Source organism: Adiantum capillus-veneris, chromosome 7 (genome assembly GCF_014529385.1).
Source record: "Adiantum capillus-veneris isolate H3 chromosome 7, ASM1452938v2, whole genome shotgun sequence".
Lineage (NCBI taxonomy): Eukaryota > Viridiplantae > Streptophyta > Polypodiopsida > Polypodiales > Pteridaceae > Adiantum > Adiantum capillus-veneris.
The window spans coordinates 80,501,641-80,521,173 of NC_140937.1; positions in this window are offsets into that span (position 1 = coordinate 80,501,641).

A 19,533-nucleotide genomic window follows, 5' to 3' on the forward strand; every position below is an offset into this window, starting at 1 on the left:
AACCTACCTCAAGACAGATCACACATACCAACACGTGTACGCTCAATCAAGGTAATATTGGACTTGAAGATTCACTACCAGCACGTCATTGACACCATGCCGGATGGGGAGCGGTTTTTTGAGGTTCTGGCATCAGATCAGCCATTTGTTTTACCTTTGGTACAAGGCAATGTACCGTTTGAAGTTTTAATCTATGTCCTAGTATAATAGGGTATACACGCCTCCTTGTAAAGAAGAAAAAAATTTTGCAAGTTAAGAAGTGTGTCTTTCTAGCTCTCTCTCAGTAATCATGGCAAGTGTAGCATTTCCAACCTTTACTGGTAGGGTGGGCGAGGATGCTGCAGACTTTCTAGACAACTTGGAAATAGCATGTGTCATCTCTGCGAGAGATGATGATGCTTCGCGCTTGCGCATCTTCCCACTTCTAATGAAGGTGGAGGCAAGATCATGGTACAATGCCTTGGCACAAGAAACCAAGGAACGGTGGGACTTATTGAGGGCACCCTTTGTCAAGCGTTTTGGAGAGGGCACAACATCAGAGAAACTATGGCAATTGTTGACAGAGTTGAAGCAGGGCAGTATGCTGGAATACGCATCATATGAGTCAAAGTTTGTAGATTTATGGGGGCGATGGGTTGCATCGCTAAGAGAGGATGAGGGGGCACCTGATTTCCTAAAGAAGGATCGGTTTGTGGCTGGGTTATGGCCAACTCTTAAAGAGAAGGTGAAGGGAAGGTTTCCTGCTACGTATGAGCTAGCAGTTGAAGTGGCCCGCCTTAAAGACAAGAAGTTGCGCCTACAAGCCAAGAATATCGATGGAGAGGAAGCCGTTAGGACCCCACCACCTCTAGCACCACCTACAGCAATCGCCTAGAGGATTCAACCACAAGAACCAATTGAAGATCAGCAAGACCTGCTCAACCGAATCACCAATCAACTTGAGAATCTCTCAGTCCATTTGATACAACAAGTGCATGCACACAATCGCAACCAAGAGCAAGGGAGAGGACAACGAAGGCAAAACCAAGAATACCACTGCTACAATTGTGGGGAGGATGGTCATGGCATGTACTACTGTCCACAACCAAGGAGGCAGAATTTCAACAGAGGAGCCAGACAAAACCAGGTTTCACCACCAAGAACAAGACCACCACCACCGAAGGCACCACGACAAGCACCACCCATGCAAATCTTACAACCACCGATTCAACCACAACCACCACCACCACCACCACAACCTCTCATTCCACCCTTACCCCCACCACCAGTTGGCAATCAAACAGTAAGCGTCATCAGTCTTGAAGGTAAGGGAAAGGAGAACGTGGAGGAGGATAAGACCAAGGTTAAAGGAGTAGATGCCATTGGGGTAAAACGCGCTAGGCATGGTGAATCTTCTCAAAAGGAAGAAAAGATGAAGAATAAAGGGGAATCTAGCAAAAAGCCGTCCAAGTCACGACGTAAAATTGACATTGTAGATTTCTCTTTGGGTGAATGTTCTAAACCATATGATTTGGTTCAAGATGTTTCTGTGTAGGGCTCAAAAATCACCTGGCCCCAGTTACTCCACCTAGCACCTAGGGTGAGGAGACAATGGACAAAGATGGTTAACACGAGGCGACCAAAGCCAAAGATAGCTGGGGCTATCTCCGGGAGGAATCTAGACGACATACTACCAGTGATGGATGCTTACATCAAAGGGCAACACATCTCCAATATCTACATCGATGGTGGCGCACAAATATGCGTCATGAGTGAAAAAATGATGCACCGTTTGGGTTTAGAGGTGAGTCGGCCGGCACCATGCCGAGCCAAAATGGCAAATAATTTAAAAGTTCAATGTGTTGGTGTCATAAATGCAGTTAGGATAAAGGCATTCAACACCGAGGTAGATGTGGACATCTTTGTCATGCCACACAAAGGGGAGGGCTATCCTATCATTCTAGGGAGGCCTTGGCTTATGGCTATGAGAGCTAAGCAGGACTGGGACACCGGCATAATCCAGATGAAGGATGCAAAAGGAAGGCCAATACTTTACGACATGAAGATAGGTCAACAACGCGACATGGATGGATCTAGAAACCTCCGAGGATGAGTTTTCTAGTGGTGACTCTTCAACCACTTCAGAGGAGGAGTCAACAGTGAGTGAAGAAAATGACAGTAGCATTGAGGTGATGGGGATCATTCTCAAGGACCCTAAGAAGATGGAGCAACCTGATGCCTCATCATCAAGCCAAGGGGAGACACCAGGTATACAACCTCTGGTAGAAGCAAGTAAGCTACATCAAATGCTCTCTAGTGAGTTGTGTGGGAAGGAGCGTGAAGATTATATTTTGATGCTAAGTAATTTTACCACATTGTTCATTGATGAATATGATAAAATCACTGGCATCACAGTAGTTCAACATCACATTAAGCTCAAGGAGGGAAGTAAACCTGTAGTGCAGAAGCTCAGGCGGCTAGGAGTAATTCAACAAGACGCCCTACTCAAAGAGGTGAGGAAATTGCTAGAAGCCGGTTTTATCTATCCTGTTGAAGACTCAGAGTGGGTTTCTCCAGTGGTAGTCACACCAAACAAGAATGGTAAGTGGAGGGTTTGTGTTGATTACAAGCCTCTTAATGCAGCCACAAAGAGGGACCATTTTCCTCTTCCTTTTCAAGACGAAATACTCAATGAGGTAGCAGGACATGAGCGCTACACGGTATGTGATGGCTACTCAGGCTACTTCCAAATTAGCATCGCTGAAGAAGATCAAAAGAAGACAACCTTCATCACACCATGGGGATGTTTTGCTTACAGAGTTATGCCCTTTGGTGTCACTAATGCTCCAGCCACTTTTCAGCGATATGTGACATTTGTTTTTCAGCCATTCTTTGGAAAATCAATCCGTGTTTTTATTGATGACTTTTGCATCTATAGCTCTCGCTCTCTTCATTTGGAGAAAGTTTATGAAGGTCTAGCTAGGCTACAAGATTTGGGTGGCCAACTCAATGTGGAGAAATGCCACATTGGTGAAAGCAAGGTTACTCTTCTTGGCCATGTGATCTCGGCCAACGGCATTGAAGCTGACCCAAGCAAGGTTCAAGCCTTGGTGGCTTTGACCTCTCCCACCACAACAAAGCAATTGGTCTCTTTTCTTCAAAAGGTGAGGTATTTGAGTAGGTTCATTCACTTGCTCTCCCAAGTGGTTCTCCCTTTACAACAAGTTACCCATCAAGAGATCTTCACTTGGAGTGAAGAAAATGAACAACAATTCAATGAGGTAAAACAAATTCTAGCTTCACTTCCCACCATAGCACCTCCAAAGTGGGAAGAGCCATTTTATGTAAACCCTAGTGTTGGCAATGACACACTTGGGGCTGTATTGATGCAAAAGGATCCTCAAACTTCTTTCATGCGTCCTATCTACTTCTCTAGTCGAATGATGACCCCATCAGAAAAGGGATACACGGCAGTGGAGCACATGGTGCTTGCATTAATGTTTGCTACCACCAAATTTCGCTCTTATTTATTGTCTAGACCATTCATAATCTTAACAATGGAAGAAGTATTTCCTTATGTAATGCAGCACATGGATGTTTCTTCTAGGATTTCCAAATGGCTCACAAGGCTACAAGAGTTTGACTACACACTGCAAGTGGAGAACTCCACAAGGGCCAGTCTATGAGCTATTCTCACTCATCGCCACTATGAAAAGAAGCTAAAGATAAAGCCAAATGATCAAGATATTACACCCGTGCTGGAAGTCCCTAAGGTAGAGGAGGCTCACTCTCTTTTCTTTGATGGAGCCGACAAGAGGAAAGTGGACAAAGCTGCAGCAGGCATTGTCATCTTCAACGAGCAAGGGGACAAGGTTTTCTCCATTGGGAATCTCTTGGATTCTCACTCTAACAATGAGGCAGAATATGCAGCTTTAACTCTTGGGTTAGAGTGGTGTGTGACACAGAGCATTCAACAGTTAAATGTATTTGGTGATGCCATGCTTTTAATAAAACAAATACAAGGAACTTGGGCTTGTAAAAATCATATCTTGCTAGGCCATTTGCGCAAAGTCAAGGAACTTTTAGGGAAATTTCAAGTTGTACAATTACATCATGTCCCTCGAGCAGAAAATCAAGAAGTAGATGCTCTAGCTAGAGAGAAGTTGCAAGATGTTTCAGTGGTGGGTGCTATCAAGTTGAAGCTGCCTCTCTTCCAAGGTAGCGATGCTATGCCTGACATCATGAGTTTCTTGGACACAGGAGAGTGTCCTAAGGATCTTACTAAGGGCCAAAAGCAGTGGCTTGTGCGCAAGGCAACAAAATACCGCCTTATCAATGACGACCTCTACTGCAAGGGTAAGGATCAAATTCTTAGGCGTGTACCTCTCTCTAGAGAGATCACTGAAATCATTTCAAGTTGCCATGATGGTGTTTGCGGAGGACACTTTGCACTTGACATCACTTGTAGAAAGATTCTACAAGCCGGGTTTGTATGGCCTAGTCTACATAGGGATGTGCATCATTGGTGTAAAACATGCAAGGAATGTCAAAAGGCAGGGGATAGGAGGCTCACATATGAGCCACAGACTCCTATAATCTCATATGGACCATTTGAGAAATGGGGAATTGATGCTATTGGGCCTTTTCCAAGGAGCCAATCAGGTAAATTTTATATCATCATGGGTGTGGACTACATGACCAGGTGGGCTGAAGCAGTTGCCACCACCCGGATTACAGCTAAGGAAGTGGCTAAGTTCGTATTTGAAAACATTTGTTGCCGTTTTGGCACTCTTGAAATAATTTCTGACAGGGGACCAGGTTTTAGAGGAGACCTTGTAGGAGAGCTAATGGAGAAGTTAGGTATCTCACGAAGACACTCAACTCCCTACTACCCACAATGCAATGGTCTGGTGGAAAAGGTAAATGGTATGATCTGCAAGATCATCACTAAGCATGTAAACAATCACAAAAGTGATTGGGACAAGCATCTTATGGCTGCACTTTGGGCTTATTGCACTTCATTTCGCACATCCCTTGGGTTCACACCATATCACTTGGTGTTTGGTAAGGAAGCCATTTTACCCATTGAAGTACAATTGGCTAGTCTCAGGGTGCTAGCTGGTCAGGTGGAACGTCCTAATGCTCATCTCCACAACCACATTCTTGATCTAGAGAGGCTTCAACTAGACAGAGAAGATGCTATCAACTATTATGCAGCACAGGCAGAGCAACGTCGACTTACCTTCAACAAGGGACTTAGGGCAAAAGGTCTCAAGAAAGGTATGTTGGTCCTACGGTATGATAACAGGTTTGACACTAGGAAGGATAAAAAATTTTCACCTAGATGGGAAGGGCCATTTGTCATTAGAAAGCGCTACGCCAATGGCAGTTACCGATTGATGGATGCAGATGGTAGGCTCCACAAAACACGTGTCAATGGATGGAGATTGAAGCAGTACTTTTTGAGATTTGATCAAACACCTATGATGGAAAACCCCGAGGAGGGAGACTCCTCCACCTCAATTGAAGAAGAATCAGGTACACCGCTAGAGGCATGAATACCTCTAGCCTTAAGGGGAGGGCTAATGAGGAAAGCTTTTCCATGCATGGGAACCCCCCCATATATTTTTTCCCTTTTATCAAAATATTTCCCATTATCTAAGTTACTTTTGATTTTTTCTTCCTTTTTCACAAACGTTTTAGCCTTTATTAAATAAATAATACTTATGCTAATCAATCACGATGTAGCATAATAAGTAAGCTTTCTTTGTTGATCTCTCTTTTGACCTTAAAAATATTAAATATATATATTCTAGTATTTTCTAATATATTTTTTTCATGTATGTATATTATTCCACTCTACCAAATATTTTATTCACTAGTTTTCATTTTCAAACCTCAACCCCACTTTCAAATTTCAATAATACCTCCATCTAGATGATTGCCAATCTTTTCAACACTCTAGGTCATGTTTTCATACACATGAAGGAGCTTACACTTGAAGGCAAGAGAGAAGTCCACTCAAAGGGGACCACCAAAAGACTTTTGCAGCCACAAATAATACATTATTTGGCTGAATTTTTTAAGTAAAGAAGAACCCCGAATCTGAAGGAGCGTTCAACATGAAAGATGTAGCTCGTCATCTCAACTTTTAGCTCAATTTTTTTCAGAATTTTTGGAGTTATGAACACGGAGATATGATTTTTTGTAGTGGACCCCAGTTTTCTCGTGTAATGGTGACACAGGCCATCCCACTTTTCTTCCTTCTAGAATGGCTATGGTTCTACAAGTCTTCAAGCATGATTACAAGAGACAAGGCTCTTTTAATGAGGTCTTGGCTAGTCTAGAGTAATTCTATCACCATTTTTGGAGGATCCATCCTCATCAACAAATATCCACCTTCGACAACCTCTCTTATAATTTTCTTACCTCTCTCTTCTCTCCCTAATAAGCTTATGTCTATCCAAAGCTAGACTATTGTAAATATTTCCTATCCTCTACATCCTACCCACATTCTCTCTTTTTCTCTCTCTATTGACTCTGGTATTTTAAATAATGAGGAGACAAGATGGGAGCCACAGTCACATGCACCCCATTTTCCTAGTCACCAAAGTGGGACACTCACCTCAAATAGAAATATTGCTAAATCCTTCCCTCCTTCCCTATATAAGGAGGCCATGAGAGCTCACTTGGGGGAGAAAACACACACACACACACACACACCTATCCATACACACTCTTGTGCTACATGCTTGAAGCATGAACCCTAATCACATAATCACAACACCATCATCATCACCATCACCATGCACAAAAGATGAGCACCACACCTCCACACCACTTGTAATTAAGGGTTGAAGGCACAATTTCAAGACGAAGAAGGGTGGACGCACTCATGATATTCTTGGCCATCAACTCCCACCTCTCCATTATGCCTCCTATGATCTTGTTCCCTTCTCATTTTCCTACCATACGCTACCTATTGTATTCATCTTTTGCAAACAATCAACACACTCCATCTTGGTGCCATACTTTGTGTCGCTTTGGATACATCTCATTGTGAGTATGGTATATTCTTGTTCCTTGCCATTTTTTTTCGGCTTATGTTAAGGTGTGCGGATTCACCACCACACACACACACTCTCTCTCCCACTCATATTCCTATCATCTTGCTACTTCCATCTTAAGGTGTGCGGATTCGCCACCTTTTGTATGAGAAGTGAGCATACTTGCATGTATCCCTGACCTCGTTATCTTCCTTACTACATGCACACGTAGCGAGCCCATTCTCACTCACTCACCACTCCTCTCACCTTATTCTCCGACCACCCCATTCCACATTTGGGCGTGGATCTTGAAATTGTTCTCCATGCATGCTTCATTGTGTATATGTATGCGTCCTAGCCGCATATCTTGCTAGGTGGTGCCCCTATTGTGTATTCCCCATGATGAGGCCATTGTGCATAGTCTTGGTGTAGAGGCCACCGGGTCTATTTTTATCACTTCCGCCTCTTAATGGTAAAAGCCAAAGAGGCCAGGAATCCGCCTATTGTTAAAGATTTAGCAAAGGCATGCTAGGGACATATTGGTGATTGGCCTAAACTCCTACCATTTGTTTTATTGGCTGATTGAGCTACACATAGTTCTGTTATAGGTTTTATGCCATTGAGCGAATACATGGGCAAAAATCAATTATGCCTAGAGAGGAATCGGTTATTTCTTGGACCATAATGCCATGGGAAGAAGGTATGTCTACAGAAGATTTGCTTGCTTTGCGCATTCACCAACTTGAAAGGCGTAAGAAAGATATTGAACAGGCTAAAGTGAAGCTTAAGAAAGCAAGGTTAAAGAATAAAGTAGCATTTGATGGTAAGCATAGACTACGACCTCATGCTATTAAAGATGGGGATTGGGTCCTTGTATATGATAGTAACTTGGAGAACTAGTACAATGCTATATGGAAGATGGTTAAACAATGGTTTGGACCACATGTAATACTTCATGTTTATAATAAATGCGACATATAAGCTATGTGAGCTGGATGGCACTGAGCTCAAAGTGCCTATTGCAGAAAAAAGATTTAAGTTGTTTAAGTAACGTGAAGGTGAGATTAATATTGAATATTTCAACACAGATCAACCTCCTGAAGATAATGCTATGTATGCATTAGACGATAAGTTTGATGATGCTCTTGATGATGATACTTAAGTACAATCGGCATAGACCGAAGACTGTGTAGGTTCAGAGGGGTAGATGTCATGCAGCTCTGCTCCCATGCTAACAAAGATACCAAAAAGATTCACATTGAGCTTCATTCAAGCTTACTTGATCCTTGATCAGTGTTCAGGGCTTGTTAACAAGCTATTTGTACGGTTAATGTATGTTAGATGCCACTTTAAAGGGTCAATAGATTCCTTAATGATGCTAAAAAAGAGTATGCTTAAAGTGAACATAGATGGGAGTTTATGATCTAGAATTTTAGTGCTTGAAGTGCTCTATCGTCCTATCTTTACGGCTTGTCGATTGGAGCTATGGTGAAAAAGTTATGGTAGTTTAAAGTTTAAGTCAATTGCAGATACGTACAGGATTGGGCAACTGCAGCAGCTGAGGGGGAAAAAATGAAATGAATGCATGGGCCTGAAGCGCTCACTTTGTGGAGTGTGTCGGTCTTTTCAGATCAATGATCAGAGTTTTAGCTGCCAATATATTGGCCATTAAAGATTCACCGAGGACTGGTTTTGTACAATCTGGTCTGCTCGGTTAGTATGTCATCTAGGATTTTTGAGCTTCATCCAGGTTTTGGAATGTGGTACATTAAATGCTCAAGATGAATCTTGTCAAGAATGCCATCTCTTGTAGAACATTAATGGCGAAAAATACAAAATAAGGAAATAATAAGAAAGCTATGGATGGCTTGGCACCGGAACCGGACAAAATAATGTGATGCTATTTGGAGAGCATGATAAGCACGTGAGTCTTTTTTATATGATGTGTGGCATAGATGTGGTGGAGAAGCTTTAAGCTGGTTCCACCTGAGGCCATCACTTATACTTGCATCTTGAAGGCATATGGCACTATTGAAGAAAAACAGGCAGCGAAATTCATGATGATATTGATTAGTCAAGGACTATTGGAGGAAGATGTTGTGCTTAATTAGCCATACTTTGGGTGATGTGAATGCCAAATGTGATGCCTTCTTTTTGCGGAGAAAATCCTTGGTAGATATGCATGTCAAATGTGGTGCCCTTATAAAGTTAAATGGCCGCCCAAAGCACTTGGTGGAGGGCCGCCCAAGGGAAGGGGTTGGCCACCAATTAAAATAAAAAAGGGAAAGTATAGTGGGTGTGAAGGAAAATTAAAAAGGGGAAAAGGCATGGCGTGAAGCAGCGGGCAAGGAGGACGAACAAAGGGATGGGGAGAGAAGCTCATTACGGCCGAAGCAGGGTTGGATGGTGTCAAGCATCATGAAGCATGAAGTCAACTGCTTTACCTAATTCATCCTCAATATGCATAAGTGCCTCGTATATGTCCAACTCTTCATACATGTCCATTGAGTGCACTTTAACAACTTTAGTTCCACTTTGTAACTTGTATTTCCTGATATCCTCAAGCTCTGACATAGTGTCAACATAAGAAATCTCTTTGAAGATTCTTGAAATCACATCATGTGGTTCAAGCACATCACATCCCTTTGAATACTTGAAACATATTGTTTCTCCCACTTAGGTAAATCATTGATTTTCTTGTAAGATACTGAACTCTTAGATGTCAATTCCAAAAATCCTGAAGAGAAGGTTTCTCTTTGCAAGAACTTCTCCTCACTTGTGTCACCATAGTCCCGCTTTATAGTGGCACCCCAAGAAAATCCTGAGCAAATCTGTGTTCTTTGAACTTTTTGTGTATCTTTGGCATTGGACGATCATGCATCCGTCTTTGTTCCTAGCATGGTCAACGCATACAGTTAAAACTTGAACCGCTTTCTTACCATCTTGGCTCCAAACCCTAGCATAGGCCGATCCATCATCTAGCACCTTGGTTTCCATTTGCACAGCCGTAATGTAGGGTTGTCCTAAAATCAGTGGGTAGAAGGAATGCTCCTATATAAATAATTTTTGCTCATCACAGACATCCCCAATAGTTACCTTGATGTTTGCACATGCACCGTAAAGATCGCCTGGAAGCATGTTGGCAGCTCGAATCCGCCACCCGTGCTCCTCAATGTCGCCAAGCTTTACCACAGTTTCAATCTTTGATCTTGCCCAACGAGTCCTTGAAAAGTGGCTCTTGGCTATGGTTTCTTCACCTTCCCCATCATTAAAATGCACGTTTCTTACCTCGGGTACAATCGGGTTTGAAACCACCACATACTTCAACTCTTCTTCTTCAAGATCTACCAAATATTCTTCATAATCATCTAGAATTTCTTCAATGTGTTGAACTGCTTGGCTCTTAACTGATTCTAGCTCTTGCTCACTCGATATCTGTCGCTTCCTTTTTATAATATTGATGATCTACTCATGGAATTTGCACTTGGCAATTCCCAAAATATCCCCCAATGTGAGCTCCACTTTACTATTCAGGATGCACTCTTCAAAAACCTTCTTCATATCTGTAGCCAAAATCCAATATCAGATTTAATCTTATACATGGGACCCTTAGGCTTACCTTGCTTTTCGTCCTTTGGAACCTCCTCCATAACTACTTCAGGACCGGGCTTTGGAGCATGCCCTTCCTCTTTCTTGTTGTTGGATCTCTTTGGCCTTTTTGACGTCCCAGCAACCTCTTAATCCCTTTTCTGCTTCTCTTCCACCATAACTTCATTGGCTTGAGCTTTAGCAATATATGCATATACTGAAAGAGAATCTACTATATCGGTCCACCCAATAGTTTCCCAAATTAAATTCCCTACCTGTCATAACTTCTCATATGTTACCTTACCTGCTTCTGTTTTCTTTAAATCATAAGGCCACAGTTGGCCCTTTGCACCTATACCTTCATCATCTCCCTTACCACAAACCTGCAGCCCATATGTAGCTGCTTCCACAAGAGCAACATTATGCTGTATTTCTTCCACTAGCTTCTTCATGCTGCCCCTGCCAAAGTTTAAGCGGAGCATCTCTCCTGTTTCCCTGAGATGAATCTTCCTGTCTTTCCAAAAAACCACATTCTTCTTGTAAGCTTCATCAAACTCATCACACTCTTTCACATACCTATGCTCTTCACTATCGCACCACATGCATCAATTATCCCAATTTTTACATGGTGGCTATTGCTGCTTAGGTTTGGAAGTAGACGCCTTTATAGCTAACCCTTCAAATTTAACAATTTTGAAATTTAAATTTAGCTCTTGAATACCTTTTACCAGAGTGTCGAGAACATGCCCCTCCACCTTGGCTACTGTTGAGGGTTATTTCTCTTTAATCTCTTCTTCAACTTCATCTATTACCTCGACCATGATCTGCTTGTCAACACACTTATGTCGTTTTACAATCAAATTCACCGCTTCAGCGACTGTTTTTCAATCAGATGTCAATCCCACTTCTCTTGCCGGGTCCTCCAATAATTGCACCAAATTCTCTTGAAGTCGTGGATGAGCAGCTTGAATAAACAATTCTACCTTTTGATCCTTCAAGGAACGCTATTTTGCTGATGACAACTAATCAAACTTCTTTTCAAATTCTCGTAACAGCTCTCGTGCAAATAAATTTTTACTTTTCTTCTGCACCCAATTCATAAAACTCTATATGGTCACCCTCTAAGAATCTTCGTGAAAATATTACTCTTACAGTGCCTTCTTGAAGTCCTGTCAATTTGGTCCTTGAGCCGCCTGAATTTCTTTAGTTCGGGCCCTAAGTCTCGGCACTGCAATCAGATGAAACCCTTCCACTAAGTTTTGGTCTTCAATTCCATTATCTTCCATAGACTACTCATTAAGATTGCAAAATTTTGAAATATCTTGGCCTTTAAACCACTGCAACTTATCTGTAACAGTTTGCCAAGATTTACAAATCCGCTCTTGCATATTATGTTGGTGCTGCATGTGCACTGCAAACTACTGCATCATTTGCTGCATGTCTGCCTCTTCTGGTGTAGATATAGGCTTCAACTATTTTCTCACTCCGATGCGATTTCACGTCGGGTTCACCAGGTTGTCGAGTGATATGGGTTCAAAAGGCAGCGCCGGGCTGCTCACTGTCAGAAAATTCAGAGCCAAGAATTGCCGCACTGCATAATAGGGTAGTTATAATTTACTTGGTAATGCTAACGACGCACAAAAATTGATAACATTGACAAAATTGATGCACAATAATTAAAGCAGGGTCGTTAACGACACTTGTTGCACGATTCAATTGATGGTTTAGGAGTTTAAACACCCTTTACAACTTTCTCCGAGCCGTTAACGGCTTTGTGATTCTCCAAAACGGGTTAATTAAATTTAAGTTGACGTTGATGATCAAGATTTCTCCTATGTTGGGCTTCCAAATTCATCCTGCTTAACTTCGTTTGATCCTCTTGAGCCCTAGCATACCGAGCTCCCTTCAATTTGCTTCTTCAACTGAGTGCCCTTCCACTTGCTCCTTTAAATCTTTCCTTGCTTAGATCCGAAACCATGAGAGAGAGAGAGAGAGAGAGAGAGAGAGAGAGAGAGAGAGAGAGATTTCCTTGTTTAACTTTGAGAACGAGGGGAAGAGAACCTCCTGATTGCTCCTCCACTCCTTCGATCCGAAAGCGAGAGAAAAGATAGCCTCCTCTTCCCTGCTTATGTCCAAGAACGAGAGAAAGGTATCTCCTTGCTCTCCCGAGAGTGAGTTCTCATTCCTTGCTCAAGCACGTGGAATAGTTCCCTTTCTTGCTCAAGCACGAGAGAGAGGGTGTTATCTCCTTCCTTGTTCAAGCACGAGAGAGCGAGAGAGTAAGAGTGTCCTCCTTTCCTTCTTATGCAACGCTAGCTAACTCCCTTCTCATGCAATAGCTCGTTTCTTTTTTTCCACATTTATTTCTATAAATAACCCCCCCTCAATAGCGCCAGTGTCATTGATGTGGCATGTGAATGATGCCCCATGACTTTCTTATCATATGGGTGAGTAACACATAGCCTATTTCCATTTGCAAGATAACAATCCTTCAAGGTGAATGGATCTTTTTTCTTCCCTATTGCAAAGGTTGTAATTACGTACTTAAAGTCTCGGTTAGTAGCATACTCATCTATCATAAGCTCTCTCTAATGATCTCTCAAGCAAGCATTTCGATAAAATACAACATGTGAAGAAAACGATGAAATGAGCTCACTCCAAAGCTGGCCCCATTCCCATCCCCTATGCTCTCTGTTTGGTTGTGAGCACAAACTAATGAAGCTTTTTCAAAGACATGGATTTCGAACAATGGGGTTTTTGCAAACAATAAATTAAGGTTGAGCTTTTGGTAGTTCAGAGTGAATGTTATTGACGAGTAAGACTTACACATGGACAAGAAGTTTTGGTATCTTGAGATAAGTGTGATAGTGCAATTTGGGTATCAAGTGATGTGGACTAGATTGGCGAGAAACAGGAACACATCTAGTCTATTTTGGAATGAGGATCTTTCGTTTGTGCTGATGTTGCTTACGGATGAGGAGAAAGTAACCTCTAGTAAGGATGAAGTTCTTCGGAAGACTAACATCAACTTGATAATGAGGGAGATGACCACAAACTAATGGCCTCCATGTGGTTTCATCTACAGAAGAGTGGAACATCACATGGACAGTTTAGGGGTTTAGTCCATCCATGCGTGTCCTTTGATGAGGACCAAGATTATACCTAGGTGAGAAGTATTGGTATCATAAGTCGAGTGTGAGACTAAAATTGGGGTATAAAGTGATGAGAATTAAGTCTGTTTGGAAGTGAGGATTATCCCTACAAACGAGAAGTTTGTGCATATAAAGGTAATGAATTCTTCCATGTGCAATTAGGCCTATAGTATTTTAATAGCAAGCCCTTCCAACATCATAGAAGAAGCATAAAGCCCCTTCAAATCTACACGAGGGGAGAAAAGCGATAGGAGAAGGGCACGTTCCCCATGGAATTATTAATAATGGGATGCTATGAACTCCACACCATTTTGCGTATGGTTTTTGGTTTTTTTTTGGGTCAGAGGAACCCGTGCACAAAATGCACCCCAAGCATCTTTAATGTTATTATATGCAAATGCTCTTTCTCATACATGGGCTAACTGCAACTTGCCATTGTATGGTGAGGTCATAGAGGTTTTGGAAGAAGCTTTACTACATAGCCTCAAGACAGCACTACTGTCAGCTTTACATGCCAAGGGGTGCATGGGATCAACAAAGTTGAGGCACTAGGAGGTCTATTTGGGAATGTTCCTCTCTCTCTCTCTCTCTCTCTCTCTCTCTCTCTCTCTCTCTCTCTCTCTCTCTCTCTCTCTCTCTCTCTCTCTCTCTCTCTCTCTCTCTCTCTCTCTCTCTCTCTCTCTCTCTCTCTCTCTCTCTCTCTCTCTTACTAGCTCTTCTTCTAGTTTATTAGATGGAATCTGCCCAGATTCCATCCGGTGCAACGTTTGCCTTGCAAGTCATCCAACCAAAATTTAGACATGAATTTGAACTCTTGTCGTTCCAAAGGAACGTTTCATAGATCATTGTGCTAATCCATGCTGGCGGTTGCCCACATTGTAGATCGTGACGTAGCCTAGCTTTAAAATGGAAAGATAGATAGCACTAGAGTGATGGGCGTATATACAATGCACCGGGGAAAAAACCTCCTAAAGAGGGAAAAAATGCCCCGGCGGTCCTAGTGTGTTCACACACATCACTACCACATGTATATGGTAACAAATCCCCCCAGGAGTGATGCAGTGAACGAGAGCTGGCACATGAGTAAAGGGAAGTGCCATGCCCTGAGGACATGATCAGTCCACAAAGGGAAGTAAGCCCAAAGCTTTGCGGAAAGCTTCAAGCTTCTCACGAGACAATGCCTTTGTGAAAAGATCTGCAAGGTTGTCCTGTGTTGGCACATAAGCCAAGCTGCTCTCTCCTGCTGAGAGCCTCTCCCTGACATAGTGGTAATGCACCTCAATGTGCTTTTTACGAGCATGAAAAACTGGGTTCCTCACAAACTGCCAATGCACTTTGACTGTCAGTGTAGATACTGTTGGCAGTGTCCTGTCCAACACCTAAATCAGCCATAAGGCGTCTGAGCCATACACACTCAACTGTAGCTGTGAAGACTGCCCTGTACTCAGCCTCACAACTCGAAGTGGCCACAGTAGGTTGCTTCTTGCTCAACCATGATATACATGAACTGCCAAGCATGAAACAAAAACCACTTGTGGACACTCGCGTGTCAAAACAACCAGCCCAATCTGAGTCCGAAAAAGCATGTAAGTCTGGCGGCAATGATCCCCCCTTGGGATAAAACAAGCCAAGATGTAAAGTGCCACTAAGGTAGCGGAAAATCCTCTTGACAGCCTGCCAATGCTTAGACCCTGGGCTATGCATAAATCTGCTGACCTTTGAGACTACAAACTGAATATCCGGCCTCGTGTTGCATACATAAATGAGGCAGCCAACAGCAGTTTGGTAAAGAGTGACATCAGTAGGATCGCCAGCATCATGTAGACTCAACTTCAAACCTGTTTCCATGGGAGTGGCAATACGTTTGCAATCCTCAAGTCCAAACTTACATAGCAATGTCTCTATGTAACTTTTCTAACACAAGGCAATACCACCATCACACTGCTTAAACTGTATACCCAAGTAATGATGCAGCAGCCCCAAATCTTTCATCTTGAAATTAGCATTCAAATCAGCCTTAAATTCAGTAATATGTCTCTCATTTGGTCCAATGATCAGCAAATCATCGACATAAAGAACCACAATGAGAAGTACATCACCCTCACGCTTTACATACAATGTGCTTTCTGTTGGACTATTACGAAAGCCTCGTTTAAGTAAATAAGTGTCAGCTTTCTCATACCAAGCACGAGGAGATTGCTTCAACCCATACAAAGCCTTCTTACATTTGCACACTTTGTCCTCTTGTCCTTTTATGACAAAACTGTGAGGCTGCGTTACATAAACTTCCTAAAATATGTCACCATTCAAGAAAGCAGTAACAATGTATGATTGATGTACATCCCAACCAAAATGAGCTGCCAATGCACATAGAAAACACACAGTAGTCACACAACAAGTGGGAGCAAAAGTCTCTTCATAATCAATGCCTTTTTGTTGTGCATAACCCTTTGCAACAAGTTGAGCCTTATGGCGATCGATCTCACCATCCGGCTTGCGTTTCAACTTGTAAACCCACTTCGTACCAATGGCCTTTTTGCCAGGAGGCAAATCACATAAAGTCCATGTGTCATTTTCTATAAGTGCATCCTTTTCTTGATTGCATGGCAGCCATCCAATTTTCTGAATTCTGTGCTTCATCAAAAGACAGAGGCTCCTCAACATCATGTAAGCTAGACACAGCCAAAGCATAACAATCTGATGCATAAGATGCATGGCGAGAGCCTGAACGAGTACGACTAGACAAAGGTGCATCCAATTTACTGTCACGCAAAGTGTGCACTAGCCATTTTGACATACCTCTAGCCTGCTCATTTTCAACCCTTTCCTCATCAAGTATGTCATGTACATCTACATCAGTAATAGGCTGATCTAAAACATTTTCAAAAACCCCCATAGGCTGTACATTTGCCTCATTGGAACTTACATTCGTATTTCCACCACTGAAAAGAGGCAACAAAGTGTCATAAATGTCATGTGAGCTTACATTACTGTCTCTAGTACATGACAGCAAGGGCTGAACAGAATCTTCCACAAACACTACATCCCGTGAAACCAGAATACGTTTTGTTTGCGGATGAAACAACCTGTAACCTTTGCTTTCAGCATTGTAACCAACAAAAATACATTTGACAGCATCCAATTTTCTACGGTGCACTTGTGGCACCAAAGCATATGACAAACAGCTAAAAACACGCATGTGCTCAATAGAAGGCTTTCTATCATGCCATGCTTCATATGGAGTAATAGATTGCAAAGCTTTCATAGGACACCTGTTAAGTACATAAGTGGCACACATGATGGCCTCAAGCCAAAAAGAATGCGGCAAAGCTTGACTTTTGACCATACATCGTACCATTTTCGTAAGTGACCTGTTTTTCCTCTCAGCAACACCATTTTGCTGAGGTGTATAAGGCATTGTAGGTTGGTGTTTTATCCCATGACTAGCCAGAAATGCATTAAATTCATGAGACATATACTCCCCTCCTCGATCGGAACGGAGGGTGCCCATAGTAAATTTCGAGACATTTTCAGCCATAGCGAGAAATTGTTTGAAGCACATAAAAACTTCGGACTTCGCTTTAAGTGGAAATACCCATGCATGCCTGGAGTAATCATCAATGAAAGTCACGAAGTACAGGTAATTGCCCAAGGAAAGAGTTTGCATGGGCCCACAAACATCACTTTGTACAAGCTGCAACCTGCATGTGGCCCGAGTTGAACCATCCTTTGGAAACTTAGAACGCTACATCTTACCCAAATTACATCCTTCACAAACATGTTTGATAGGTACTTCAAGAGGCGGCAAAGAAGAAACCATATCAGATTTCTGTAAACGCAGTAAACTGGCAAAATTCAGATGACCAAAACGTGCATGCCAAAGTTTTTCATCTGAAATAGCCCTTGAATCTGCAACAGCATTTGCAAAATTTTGTCCACACTTGTCATACAAAGTGAGCTTATACAGCCCACGGAACAAAAGGCCAGATGCAACAATTTCATCACCAAAACTGAGATCATGAGCTGTACATCTGTCATCCACAAATTTGACTACAAGTCCAAGTCTAGCAAGTGCAGATACAGACAAGAGATTCTTCTTGATCCCAGGTACATAAAGTGCATCAACAAGTGTGAAAGAACTACCATTAGCAGCAGTAAGCACAATCTTTCCAACTCTTTGAACTAGATAAGAGGCATTGTTGGCACAAGTGACTGAATTCCCATGAGGGACAAACTTGAGAGAGGTAAACAATTCACGATGTGAGGTAATGTGCTTTGTAGAACCACTGTCGAAATACCACACATGTGAATCTACAGCAACTGACAAGCATGCATCATGGACAGCAGGATTGTAAGTGCACTCTGCACTAAAAGCCCATTCTGCATCAACGTCAGCATTACAGTCTCCTTTCACAGAAGAATCAACAATGGCTGCATTTGTAGTGGAACCAGCATTTGCAGTGGAACCACCCTCTTTCTTCTTAGCCTCTTTGGCCTTCAACTTAGGACACGACTTGATCAAGTGATCATTAGCTTTACAATAATGGCAACGCATCTTCTTTTTGCCCTTATCACCAGAATTGCCAGACGAAGTGCTGCCAGCAGAAGCATTAGGAACTGAATTTTTGCCACTCGCAGCAGAACCATAAGAAGTGCACTACAAGAGGCTCTTCATATTAGCGACGCTCACACAGCGACGCTAAAAAAATAAATTCCTGGTGTCGCTATGAGCGTCGCTATAAGCGTCGCTATGAGCGTCGCAAATTCCTTTGTAAATTTGCGACGCTCATAGCGACGCTTATAGCGACGCCGGCTGGGGTAAAAAAATAACCGAGCGCGCCCAAAAACTCAGATCTCATATCTGAGTTTTTCGGCGCCCTCAAGCAAGGAGCAGGTAACGCTCTCCCTCTCCCTCTCTCTCTCTCTCTCTCTCTCTCTCTCTCTCTCTCTCTCTCTCTCTCTCTCTTTTTCTTCTCCACAGGAAGGAGAGCCAGGTATGCTCCTTCCCTCTCCTCATTCTCATGTTCCCTTCCCCTCTTTCTCTCTCCCTCTCTCTCTCTCTCACACACACACATACACACACACACATAGTGTTTTTGAGAGAGAGAGAGAGAGAGAGAGAGAGAGAGAGAGAGAGAGAGAGAGAGAGAGAGTACAAACAAAAACAAAAACGTACACACACATACATAAACAAAGAATGCACACACACATTGAGAGAGAAAAAGAGAGAGAGAGCATGCATAAACAAAAAACGCACGCATTGAGAGAGGAAAAGAGAGAGAGAACATGCATAAACAAAAAACGCACACATTGAGAGAGGAAAAGAGAGAGAAAACATGCATACGATCCAAAAAAACGCACACACATTGAGAGAGAAACTAATTTAACGTCGTAGGAAACTAATTAAAATTAAAAGACCTAAAGATCTAGCCGATGAGGAGTTGAACTCAAGACCTATTATTCAAGAGGGAAATGGCATAATCAATCTATCATACTTGGCATGGGTGATAGAAAGGTTATACCATTTATCTCTTTTTATTGGCACACACATCCACACACGCGCACACACACAAGAAGAAGAGAGTTATAACGTCGTAGGAAACTATCTTAAAAGACGTTAAAGATTAGGTTATATGTAGACTTACATTAAATTAGATTTAGGTTTATTTTTAACTAGATTTACGTTTATTTAAGCTAGATTTAGATTTACGTTATATTAGATTAGATTTAGGTCTCCATAGACTGTGATGCCTACATGAAGCGGGTGA